General features: G+C 39.6%; 1 protein-coding gene across 1 annotated transcript in view; it reads right to left on the bottom strand.

Annotated features, from left to right (window-relative positions):
• The window catches only part of LBH (LBH regulator of Wnt signaling pathway), a 47886-nt gene extending 37055 nt beyond the window's left edge, over nucleotides 1-10831 (bottom strand). Inside the window, exon 1 of the mRNA XM_087934693.1 lies at nucleotides 10719-10831. The gene's annotated coding sequence lies outside the window, so the exon portion shown is untranslated. The remainder of the gene's footprint in view (nucleotides 1-10718) is intronic.
• Nucleotides 10832-12407: the final 1576 nt, after the last annotated feature.

The following is a 12407-nucleotide window of genomic DNA, read 5'->3' on the forward strand; positions in this document are numbered from 1 at the left end:
AATCCAACACCCACATCAGGGTATCAGCAAAGCTCTTTCTTTATCATTGTCTTTAAGAGTTTGATCGCAGAGAAAATATATCTAAACCAAATAAACATGCTTGCCATTATTCCTTGATCAAATTTTTTAATTTGTACACACAAATGAAGTCACAAATGAAGAGAATACATCAGACAGAGGAGAGAGAAGTTCATGAGCTTTTCCCCATCTCTCCTTTGTGGAATTTCCCCAATGTTTTCCACTCAAACGCTCAAACATGAATACTGGTTAGAGCAAATTGAACTCTTCATCATAACTCTTCTCCTATACCACCAGACCATTTAATGGAAGACACACTCCCCCTCCTGGTGAAAGAATTAATTTGCAAAAGAGGAAAAAAAGGCATCAAATAAACAACTGTTCCGTCATTTCAGGCCAACCAAAATATCCTAAGAAAAACGTGTTCATTTTAGTTGATATAAATAAATATTATCTTACTGTTTGCTTTGAATCAGGTTATTTTAGAATCTATGGAAGAACCTTCACAAATATCCTCGTTCCAAATTTTGCACATCTTTCTTATGACATCCTCTTTTCTCTTTGCTAATATCTATTCAATCTGTCTGTCCTGCTCTGATTTTAAAACATCGAACTATTTGTCACAAATGTGCTTTTTCAAAAGGCAACTGGATTTTGGTTTTTTTCCTTGAAGACGTTTTGCTTTTCATCCAAGAAGCTTCTTCAGTCAGGCCACCGTAACCTGGATGACTAAAGATCTCCATAAATATGGAGTTATTTGCTACACAATATATTGCAATTTTAGAAATTCCCAGTTATCACCCATTTGCTTCAATGGTTTACTCTAGCCTAGTCCTCAATATTCTCTAGGCATGCAACACAGTAGACATAAACCCTATGAAAAGGACAGATAATATGTATCCCTTCTGAAATTAGTGGTCTCATTGTTATCAGCTTTAGTTAGCTCACAAGAGGTGAGGGATTATAAGGACTGTGGTTCTGCAACATCCAAAAATCTATACTTTACTTACCACTGCTAACCCCATCCAGAACCTATTTCTCTAGATATGAACTTCCACACTGGCACTATAACCTTTCTATCTTGCAGAACTGCTGTGTATTTTTACTGCATAAATTTATCTTTATCCTCTCCATCTTTGGATTATCTGTTGTGAGCATGATAAACTGTAACAAGTGCAGGTATTAAAAAGTCATCTACTGCTATCAATGATTAGCATAATCATTAAGATTTGAACAATATTGCCACTGTATTTAGTTAGTTCAGATTCTATTTAGCAGCTTTTTATTCCATATTTTTCTGGCTTCCTTTGGGTGGCAAGTAGTAACAAAATGGAGATTCTTGCCCTTCCTGAACTGAAAGTCTTGATATTAATGTTACCCACCAATGGATTTAATCTCAAAATAACAACAATAACTTTCACAAACTCTCTTCCAAAGATTAATTTGGGGATAGTACTGAAGAGCAAATATAGTTTTTCTCTATTGAACTGATCATCATGATGAGTCTTGGAAAATTGTTTTGGAATACCTGGTATTTTGATGCTGAGCAACTGTGTTGCATTATTGGAAAAGTTGTGAAAAAACAAACAAACAGTACAGCTTTACAAAAGTGCCATCCTGAAAGAATCTGATTTCATCAACAATTTTTGCTCCAACTTTAGGAAATTATCTTTTATCTGAGACTCTTACTTTGATGAAAGTAGAAAATTGCTTCCTTAAAGCAATTCCACCCCCCACCCCCCATATCTATATTTACTTAATGGTAAGATACTTTCAGTTAAGGAAGAGGCTTTACAATACAGTTATAATTAGAAATAGGCACATCGGTCCCATAGTCTTAAAAGATTAAAAATGTCCCTAAACCATTTCTTGATGCTATATCCTGTGTCTTTGGCAGAGTTTCAGCTATCTACTATTTGGTGTTTAAGAACCTTAGCAACTCATCTGGACTGATCCCAGCTTTCAGAGATGTGTCTTGGTTGGATTAATGCTATATATGCCTCCTTGTATGGAATATATGAGAAAAGAAATCATATGAGAATTATAGAACAGTCTATTGTAGTGTTGTTATCCCACTTTATGAGTGGGAAATATTTAGGTGTTCTCATACTAGCCTTTATTTCTCTATCCCACTTGTTTTAGAGCAACTGGTCTTCAAACTTGCAAGTTTAAGACTTGTGGACTTCAACTCCCAGAATTCCTGAGCTAACATAACTGGAAGAGGAATTCTGGGAGTTGAAGTCCATAAGTCTTAAAACTGTCAAGTTTGAAGAGCCCTGTTTTAGAGCACCCCAACATATTCTGCAGAGGTATTTCTTCATGATCACATTCAATTTAACACCTAGAAACATGTTTCCTTTCTTTTAATTTGTGTAATGGATATGTACCACATAGAGAATTGCTTCAAAGTTCAGGCACATTACTTGGGGAACCCATCTTAAGTCTCATAAAAGAATATTCTGGCTCTCTGAAAAAGAAATTCAGTGACAATTAAATAATTTGTGCATTGCTTTTTAACAGAGCAAAAAGATTGGGATTTTTTAAATTGCCATGTTGCTTCCAAAGCAATCTTGTTCCGAAGATAACCATTTCTGCCGTACCCTAGCTCCTATCTCTACTTTTCCAACTTGTGCCAAGGTACAATATTTATACTTTTTTAAAATAAAACTACTATAGTTGAGTTAAGAACAGAATAATGTATGGCTGCATTTACATATCATTCCAAACCATAATACATATTTTTCATTTCAGTTTATCTCAATATTAGAATTAAGCTTTGATGGTACATAACTTTTGGGTTGTTTAGCAAATTGGAAGTAAGTACAATTTAGTACAAATCTAGTACATGATAGTACAACACTTCTAGAAGTACAAGAGTTCTTTTTCGAGCTGGGATGGTGCAGTTATTAGAATTCAGTGTTACAGGCAATCTCTGCTCACAATCAGGAGTTCGATCTTGACGGCTCATAGTTTACTTAGCCTTCCATCCTTCCCAGGTCAGTAAAATGAGGCCAAGATTGTTGGGGGCAATATGCTGACTCTATAAATAGCTTAGAGAGAACTGTAAAGCATTATGGAGCAGTATATATGTCTAAGTCTATTGCTACTGTTACTTAGAGGATTTTTCTGCCTTATTGTATTGCACTAGGTTCATTTAATTTTACTTGTCTTTTATACTGGTTTCATGACAAAGTGCCTTCAGCATTTAACTGAATAGAAGGAAAAATTCAAAATGCAAGGATGGATAACTATATAGGGATTTTACTGCTAAGAGGAGAAATGTAACTGGGACAGTGGGACACTGTTTTAAACAGGCAGATGGATGGACTCATAGTTTTTGAGATAAAGGAAATGATTCTCTTCAAAACACTTAATTTTGTGCAAATTCTATCAACTACAGGGCTACATTGGGTTTTGCATGCAGCATGATGTACAAAAGCGAGCAGTGTGGTAGCCTTGTGGTGAAGATGCTTGCCTCCCACTCAGAAGGTTGAAAGTAACAGTAAATATCTCTCTCCTAAGGCAGAAAGAACTCTGCTGTGAACTCTGTGTGGCATCAGTAAGGGCATCTGACCAGTAAACACTCAGCTCCATCCAATCGTCCTGATTCTACCCTGAATTTAGAGATTACAGGATCATAAAATGATTTTTTTTTATGTTGTACAAAAGTATATGGGACCTGGGTGTATTAATTGGGAAGAGGGAAATCTCCAAAAGTTATTTTATCTGAAATGAGAACTTTAGCTTACCACACTGGGGAGCTTGGTACTCCCAGAATTTTCTGTACAGTATTTACAATTTTCCTTTCTAGTCTTCCTTGTAAAGTTTTCCCCACCCGTTCATTTGTTCTTTTTGTTTTGAACAGCAGAGGGAGGTACTGAGCTATCAGTCCTACCGCTAGAATTAACTACATACATACATACACAAAGCCTTATCAAATGACTAAATGAGCATTAGGACTAAACTAAATTGCTTCTCAAGAGACAATTGTATTATTATTATTTTCCTGTATAATACCATCTTAAGGATTAACTTATTTTTGACACTGTGTCCATCTATCAGATCCCACAATTAAAATCAATTATAAGCAGAGATGCAAGGGTGTAAATTGCATCTGAAGAATCTTCTTGTCTCGCTTTAGTTTAGCATGAAAAGCTAGTAGGGAGGAACCTGATTAATATATAGAGGGAGTTCATCAGGGAAGTTCTTGGGTGATAGATTAAGATAAATTGAAGAAAAAAAAAAACTAACGGTGAGAGTGGTAGCAGATGTATTTAATAAACAAACAATCAAACAATGTTTTGACATTTCATTTTACAGCAGTGTTTCTTCAGTATTTTTCTGTCAGGACCCCTTCCCACTTTTAAAAATTGTGAAAGAGACAAAGTTTACTATATTAGAAATTAATTTTTAAAGAAATAAAAATAATATATATATGTATGTATATGTGTGTGTGTGTGTGTGTGTGTGTGTGTGTGTGTGTGTATATATATATATATATATATATATTAAAATTCATGCATTTGTAAAATATAGTATCAGGCAAAAGTAACAATAACGTATTAACATAAATATTTTTTTCATGAAAAAGTTCTAATTTTTAACAAATAAAAATAAAAATGAGAAGAATGGCATTATATTTTTGCAAATACCTTCAGTATTTGTCAAATAATTTTGAGTTTGCAGGTCCTTCAGACCACATTTTAAGAAATACATTTGAGTACAAAATCTGTTAGCAAAAAGATCTAGTACAGGGCTGTCAAACCTGTGGGCCACGAGCCGAATATGTCACATACTGGCCATGCCCACGCCTGGTTTAGTGAAGGGGAAAACATGATGACACAAGTTTAACACCCCTGATCTAATACATCTAGGAGATAAAGCTATGCAACTAAGTTACAAAATTAGAAAAACTTCAGTATGAACCAGTGATAGGTGGTATGCAGTTCCAGGATATCAGTTAGTCCCCATGGTGCCCAAACCCCTTCTGAATGCATTTCCAAAAATTTACAAATAATGTTTTGCCATCCCTTGAGGTTGAAAATCCACAAGAATTCTCACTTAAATCTTAAAATGTAGATTTTTGAAAAAGGTCAGAGCTCCCACCCACTAATTCACAAAGGAAAAAAATGCAGATGAGACCAAGCTTGCAGGAATATTCAACACTCCAGAAGATAGGCTCAAAATACAGAAGAATCTTGGCAGACTTGAACCTTGGGTCCTATCTGACAAAATGAATTTTAACGGTGAGAAAAGTAAGGTTCTAAATTTAGGCAAGAAAAATCAATGTACATCTATATAATAAGTCAGTAATAGCTAACCTTTTGGGGCTCCTGTACCAAAAATTGCAAGCACGCCAGCGCGCCCGCACTCATGTGTCAACACCTAGAATGCAATGTGCACCCCACTCCCCATGCCCCCTGCACATGCATGCACAATTCCCCCACCCCCACCCCTTTACCTGCAGTGCGCCTCACAGCTGATCTTTTGACTGGTTTGAGGCCTTTTTCGGCCTCCCAGAGGCTTGGAAAAAGTCTCTGCAAGGCCTTTCAGGCTGAATTATATCCCCGTTTCGTCACTTCTGGTATTACAGGAAGTGATGAAACGGGCCTATAATTAAGCCTGAGAAGCCTTGCAGAGGCTTTTTCCAAGCCTCTGGGAGGCCGAAAGAGGCCTCAAACCAACCCCCCAAAAATCAACTGTGAGGCGTGCGCATGCGCAGTGAGGTAAGTTTGCCTGCAGCTCGTGTGCCAGCACAAATGGCTCTGCGTGCCATTTGTGGCACACATGCCATAGGTTCGCCATCACGGGAATAGGTGATACCTTGCTCAATAGCAGAAACTATGAGAGATATCTAAGTGGCCTAATAACAATCACTTAAGTATGAGTCAGCAGTGTGCTGCAGCTGCCCAAAAAGCCAACACAGTCCAAGGCTGCATTAACAGAGGGATAGAATCAAGATTATGTTGTTTATCTTGCCTTGGTTATAATGCCTTGGTAAGGCCATGCTTGGAATCCAGTTTTCATCACCATGATATAAAAAAGACTCTAGAAAGACTACAGAGAAGAGCAATAACTTACGAAGAACTGTTGTAGGAATTGGGTATGTCTGGTTTAATGAAAAGAAGGACTAGGAATGACATGATAGCAATGTTCCAATGTCTAAGCGGTTGCCACAAAGAAGAGGGAGTCAAGCTATTCTCCAAAGCACGTAAGAATACTGGATACGAAGCAATGGATGGAAACTAATCAAGGAGACTACCAACCTAGAACTAAGGAGAAATTTCCTGACAGAAAATTAATCAGTGCAAGGAATTGCCTACAGAAATTGTGGGTGCTCAAGAGATGGAGGTTTTTAAGAAGAGCTTGGACAACCATTCATCTGAAATGGTATAGGGTTTCCTGCTTGAATGGGAGGTTAGACTAGAAGACCTCCTAGGTGCCTTCCAATTCTGTATTCTCTTATTCTATAAAACCTTATCCCTTTCTATGTGTATTACATGGCCCCGTAGACTTTTCATCATTCCCTAGTTGTGACACTGGGAAAGTATTGAAGTATGGCTCTTGGCCAGAAATACTAAATTAAGGACAGTGCAACTGGAATGGAAAGATGAGTTGAAACTTTGTATCAGAGGAAAAGGAACAAGAAGTCTTCTCTTAGTTGCTCATAATCATTTGTCAGATTTGCTTCCAAAATAATACTTGACAATCCTGCTCTTGGTTTAACCATAGGTTGCTAATAGTTTATCCTATTGGTTATTTCCAAAGCTGTTAATCATCCTATTTGGTTTTCCAGCTCATGCAAGCAGAAATATGACTATGCAGATTCTCTCCATCAGTTGTTTGACTCTCCAAGGAAGGTTTAATCATTAAAATTGTTTGGTACAAATGTATCTTGACTGTTTGTATTCAGTGCTTTGATTAAATCTTAACATTAAAACTATGTGAATATTAACTGAATCAAAAGGAGATAGGATTAGTTCAAAAAGAGAAAATCCTCTAGCTTAGCACTAAGAAGGCCCTTAATAAAGTTCTAAAAATAATTAGACAAGAGATCAATTTCATTTGCTAAATCTCTGCCTACAGGGATGTGATAGAAGTTGTATCTACCACACAGCAGCCTCTTGCTGAGGAGGGCTGCCTATCTGTCGGCTGCGGCATCTATTTAATTATTGTGAGTGCAGGTGTGATTTGGAGAGAACTGCTTGCTTGCAGAAAAACTGTGGCTTGGGTTTGCTTGCTTTATCCAAGAATATAAGGAGAACAGTGGAAGCAGTGTGATAGAAACAGTCACACCCCAAGAAATATAAGACAGCTAAAGATAATAAGAAATACTCTACGTAACATGCTTGAAGTGTAACTTTTTAAATGTTGTGCTGTTAATTGATGCAGATGATCGTGCACAGTAGAATGTGGATTTGGGGCATAGTAAATACTCTACGTAACATGCTTGAAGTGTAACTTTTTAAATGTTGTGCTGTTAATTGATGCAGATGATCGTGCACAGTAGAATGTGGATTTGGGGCATAGTTTCAAACAGATGGCATCAGTATACTTTTTTTTAAAGAAAAAATATCAATCCATCTATCCAGGGGTGGGATTCAAATTTTTTAACAACCAGTTCTGTGGGCGTGGCTAGGTGGGTATGGCCATGTGACTGGGTGGGCATGGCTTCTTTATTTGCAGCACCCCCGCTCCTGATTTTTTTGCCTCCTGGATGTCAGGGAAGCCTCCTGGGGGGGGCATTTTTGCTCCCAGGCGGCTTCCCTGGGGCCCAGGAAGGCAAAAATGGAGCACCCCCCGCTGCATGCCTCTTTTTGCCTCCTGGGCCTCAGAGAAATCTCCTGGGTGAAGCAATAAGACAGTGAGGGGGGATCCCAGCACAGCTGATCATCAGAACAGCTGATCGTCAGGAGGGGAAAAAAGAAATACTTTAAGGAATGACTGGGCAGGGGAGAATGCAGTCAGCGATGTCAGGCATGGACGCACTGTTGAGCATGCACGATAAGGACTGACTGGGTGGAGAGGGGAGGGGCAGGAGGAGAGGGGTGGGGCCAGCCAGGGGCACAATTTGCTAGTTCTCCAAACTGCACATAATCATAACAACCGATTCTATAAAACCGGTCTGAACCGACAGAATCCCACCCCTGCATCTATCCCAACACAGTGCTTTCCCTAGTTCTGTCAGGCAAGATCTCTGTAGTTATTTTAAATACTAGTTATGTCTTATGCTATGCCTAGCTTTTTAATGTGTGTTTGTTTTTAACAAAAGATTTTAATACCTTCTATGATATGACTCTTATCGAGCAAAAGGAGAGTTACACACGAGACCATTTTAGCAGAGATAAATTTGTATTTACTAGAGAAAACCCCCTTTTAGGCAGCAGTGGGCTGCTGCAGATTTGGACCGGTTCTAGTGAACCCTCACGAATGACGATCAGTTGGCCCCGCCCACCCGCCCCTGCGGTATCCTGTCTTACATTTCTTTCTTTTGCAGCTCAGCTGACTCGTGCGCCAAAATGGATTACTGCATCTCAGCTGTTCTACTTACCGGGGAAGGCTAGAAGGTGAGCTGAAGAGGTTCATATTGGTGCTTATTGAATGCTGCATGCGTGTGCAAAGCACACGTTCACAGAAACTGTTGTTAAACTGGTTGCAGCCCACCCCTGCTTTTAAGGTTATTGTTGCAAAAGTTTGGAAAACTGTGAACCTGTTGACGCTTTTGCTTACAGTCCAAAGCAGTAAACTTCAGAGAAGAAAGATGGAGAAAGAAAAAGAATGACTGAAAATTTTAATCCCATCTCTAGCATTTTCCCTGAAAAAGATCCAATGTACAGAAGTGCTAAACTGCCCCATAAATCTGAAAAAAGATGGATCTTGGATTTCAACAGAAACACAACTGAGACAAAATTAAAAGCACTCTTTGTTCCTCTTTAGGTGGAATGTGTGTCAGGATTTCAAAGAGATTTACAAAAATTCTGATAATATTTCCACAAAGTGTGTGACTTCAGTCAGAAAGCACATGCCATCATATCTAGGTTTAGCAATAGAAAACTGGGCTTGAGGCAACAACCTCTAATACTTTATTCACCCTCCCTCAGTAATGGATTCAGTAATGGATGTTGCCAGAAGGGCTGGCCAAAACTGATAAATCAAATGAAGCTGCTAAATGCTTTTCTCAGGAGACCTGCTTTCTTAAAACAACATTATTTGCTTTGGCTGTCCAGGACCTCAGATGGAGTGCTTTATCATTATTCATTTTTTTTTTTAACTGGAGATGCCACAGATTGAAAACTGCATCTTCTCCGTGTGGGTTTTAGTCGTGTCCTCCCCCACCCCCGACCTACTGATTTCCATCATTATCTGTGAGTGGGGTTCACTCTCCCACTCAAAGTCTGTGCACTGTCTGGAGGTTCTTTTGTACTCATAAGTCCTGCTTGAGAAGCCAGTAGAAGCCATGGCCAGGAAAACTTTTTTTACATATATATCTTGTGGGCAATTATGCCCATTCCTCACAGACATTCATGCCTCATATCTCCCAATTGGACTGTTGCAATGTGTTCTTTGTGGGGTGGCCCTTAGAGCATTTGGAAGCTTTGACTGGTCCAGAAAGAACCGTAGTGGCATGTGTAATTAATGTACACTACAATAGGCCAATGTAACTCTACTGCCTTATGAACTACATAGGGTTTCACCAGGTTTCTGCGTGCAATTTAAGGTGCTGACTGCCACCATTAAAGTCCTACATGGCATGGAACCAGGTTAGTTAGGGGAATGCCTTGCTCTGGTGGTTTTTGACTTCCCCAACAGATGGGGGCAAAGTGGTTATGATCTGGATGCCACTGATAAAACAATGTCATTTAGTGGGTTGCCACAAGTATGTTTTCTTTGTTAAGGCACTACCTTGTGAACCAACTGTCCACAACCACTCTGAAATATACAATCCATTGTCCTTTTACAAAGTGGAAAGAGCTGGCTCTTTCTCGAGGCATTGGAATCAGGATATTAGTATGCAATCTCTGGTTCAGGTGAATTTTTGTCATGGTTTTGTGTTGTCATTAAGCCTCAGCTGGTTTTTATGTCTTAATATAAACATCTGATTGTTCTTAGATAGAAAGGCAGGCATATAAATTAGATTAGTAAATATAAATAAATGAAGAAAGCCATGCATTATATTACAATGCTACAGAAATTCATTGAAATACAAAAACCCAGCCCTGGGTAAAGATAACCTATTTAGAAAGCTATCCAACTTGATGATAACAAAAGTCAACAATCAGTCCAGAAAAATAATCAAACAGAATCATACTTCCCCATTCCTCTTCTAGCAAGGAGTATATATCAGTTGATTTCTACATCAAACCAGAGAAGAGATTGAATTAAAATAAAAATGAGAGTGCTTAAAATGATATACTGTAGTAATCTTACTCTATCAAATATCTTATGCATATCTGATATGAGAACAGCTCCTTCCTATCCATCAAAACCTCCAACACTAAATCCCAATGTTTAAATCATAGTGAAATCAAGGGCTTTCTTAACTGTATCTTTAAAAATATGGCTGCAGAAGACAAAAAAAATCACTGGAAGTTTCAATGAGATGACCATTCAAGGGATGTCATGAATAATATTTTACTTGCCTTGGTAGCTACATGGCATAAAAGAAAGAAATAAGTTTTATACATTGTTCCACCACTTACTGCACTATGTTGTTGTAAATTGAAGAGAAGTCCCATTAAGAAACTTGATGGCTATGTGTCTATGGCAGAGATTCCAATCATTCAGTCATAGTTGTCCCAAAGGTACTCAGCCACGTGAGACATAGGCAGTGCTTGTGATTCTTCCTTGACCGGAACAGGAAAAATTCTTTCCTTGCTAGCAGGTTTGAAAGTTAATCAGCTTGTCTTTAGAATCCTTTAGCCTTCTAATCGCATTGCAATCTCTCGACGTTCGCTCACATTACAGAGATCGCTCGCATTACAGGGAAGCGCCAATTCGCATCCCAAAGTGGCGGGAGGCTTTGGCGCAGCTCTGCGCCCCCTCCCCACAACCAATCTTTCTACCCCTGCCATTCTGACAGATTGCTGCAGAGTTTCTTTTACCCGAACAGTGGCGTGAGCTCTTTGCTCACAAGAGACTCTTATCGCTTTCCTTCCCACTCTGAACGCCACTTGGGGTGGAGGATTCAAACGCTTAGTGCCTTCCACCCTTCCCTGCCATTTAGCCTTATAGGAAAAGCCATCGGAGGCTATTCCTTCATACGGCGGGAGTTTGCTGTTGGGGAGTGTGCCAAAAGATTAACAGCCAGAGGCCATCTTTTCTTACAAGACCTCGTCGCCGCGTGCCTGTATTCCATTTCATGCTGTGTGAGGTAACTCTGTCCCGAGCAGAGGTTCCCTTCAGGAACACTGGGGACTATTATATCCTTATCTTGTTTTTTTTCTACATTCGAGGCTATTCTTACAGTTAAATTGTTGGCTTAACCCTCACAGCCCAATCAACCCAGCAGCACAACAGCGAGCACCTAGGCCTGTGTCCGCCTGTGCAGGGAAGCTGTTGAAGGCCTTTACCCTTATCAATCTGGGCCTTTAGGCATTCTCAATTTGGCTGTTTGGTTTCTCAGCACTTAACATCATGCCACTTAATTAATATTCATATACATATTGATATATATATATATATGGATCTTTGGTTGTTCGGGTTTTCTCCCGCGTAAGATTCGAAGTATCTAGGCAACGTTTCGATGAAGTCTCATTCATCATCTTCAGGCTTCTGTCTCCGGCTCTGTGCTTCTCAGAGTGATGTGAGATTGCAGCTGCTTCTTCCTTTTAACTGCTAGTGGGGGTGGGACTTGATTGGGTGGGGGCTTGGCTGTGTTCTGATTGGGTGGGGGTGTGTTCTCATTGGTAGGGGGTTTGGCTGTGTTCTGATTGGTTGGGGGGTTGGCCGTGTTCTGATTGGTTGGAGGCGTGTTCTGTTCAGGTGGGGGCTTGGTTGTGCTCAGGTTAGTCTTAGTTGCTGGGGGATTTGAGTTGGTGAGCTGTGATCTTGCTGTTTGGCTTCGAGTTCGTGGTCGTGCTGCATCTTCATAGTGGGTGTCGGTTTGCTTCATGTATGGCTCGGAGGGGTTTGAAGTGAGTAGTGATGCAGCTGCAGTGCAGCTTCTGGTCCATAGTCGTGTCTCATCTTCTGAGTGGGTATGAGTCTGTTTTCTACATGGAAGTGTGGTGGTGGCATCTTGTGTGGCTCTCATGGGTGTGGGTCTGGTGTCCTTCTTCATGTTAGGTACTCGTCTGTTCATGAGGGCGGGTTTCCAAATGGCTGGAAGGCGGGAGGTGTCATCTCGTTTGTTCATGCTGTGTGGGCGTTTTTCTATCTCTATGGCTTCT

This window comes from Pseudonaja textilis, chromosome 1 (genome assembly GCF_049901715.1).
Source record: "Pseudonaja textilis isolate UNSWEBS1 chromosome 1, rPseTex1.2, whole genome shotgun sequence".
NCBI lineage: Eukaryota > Metazoa > Chordata > Lepidosauria > Squamata > Elapidae > Pseudonaja > Pseudonaja textilis.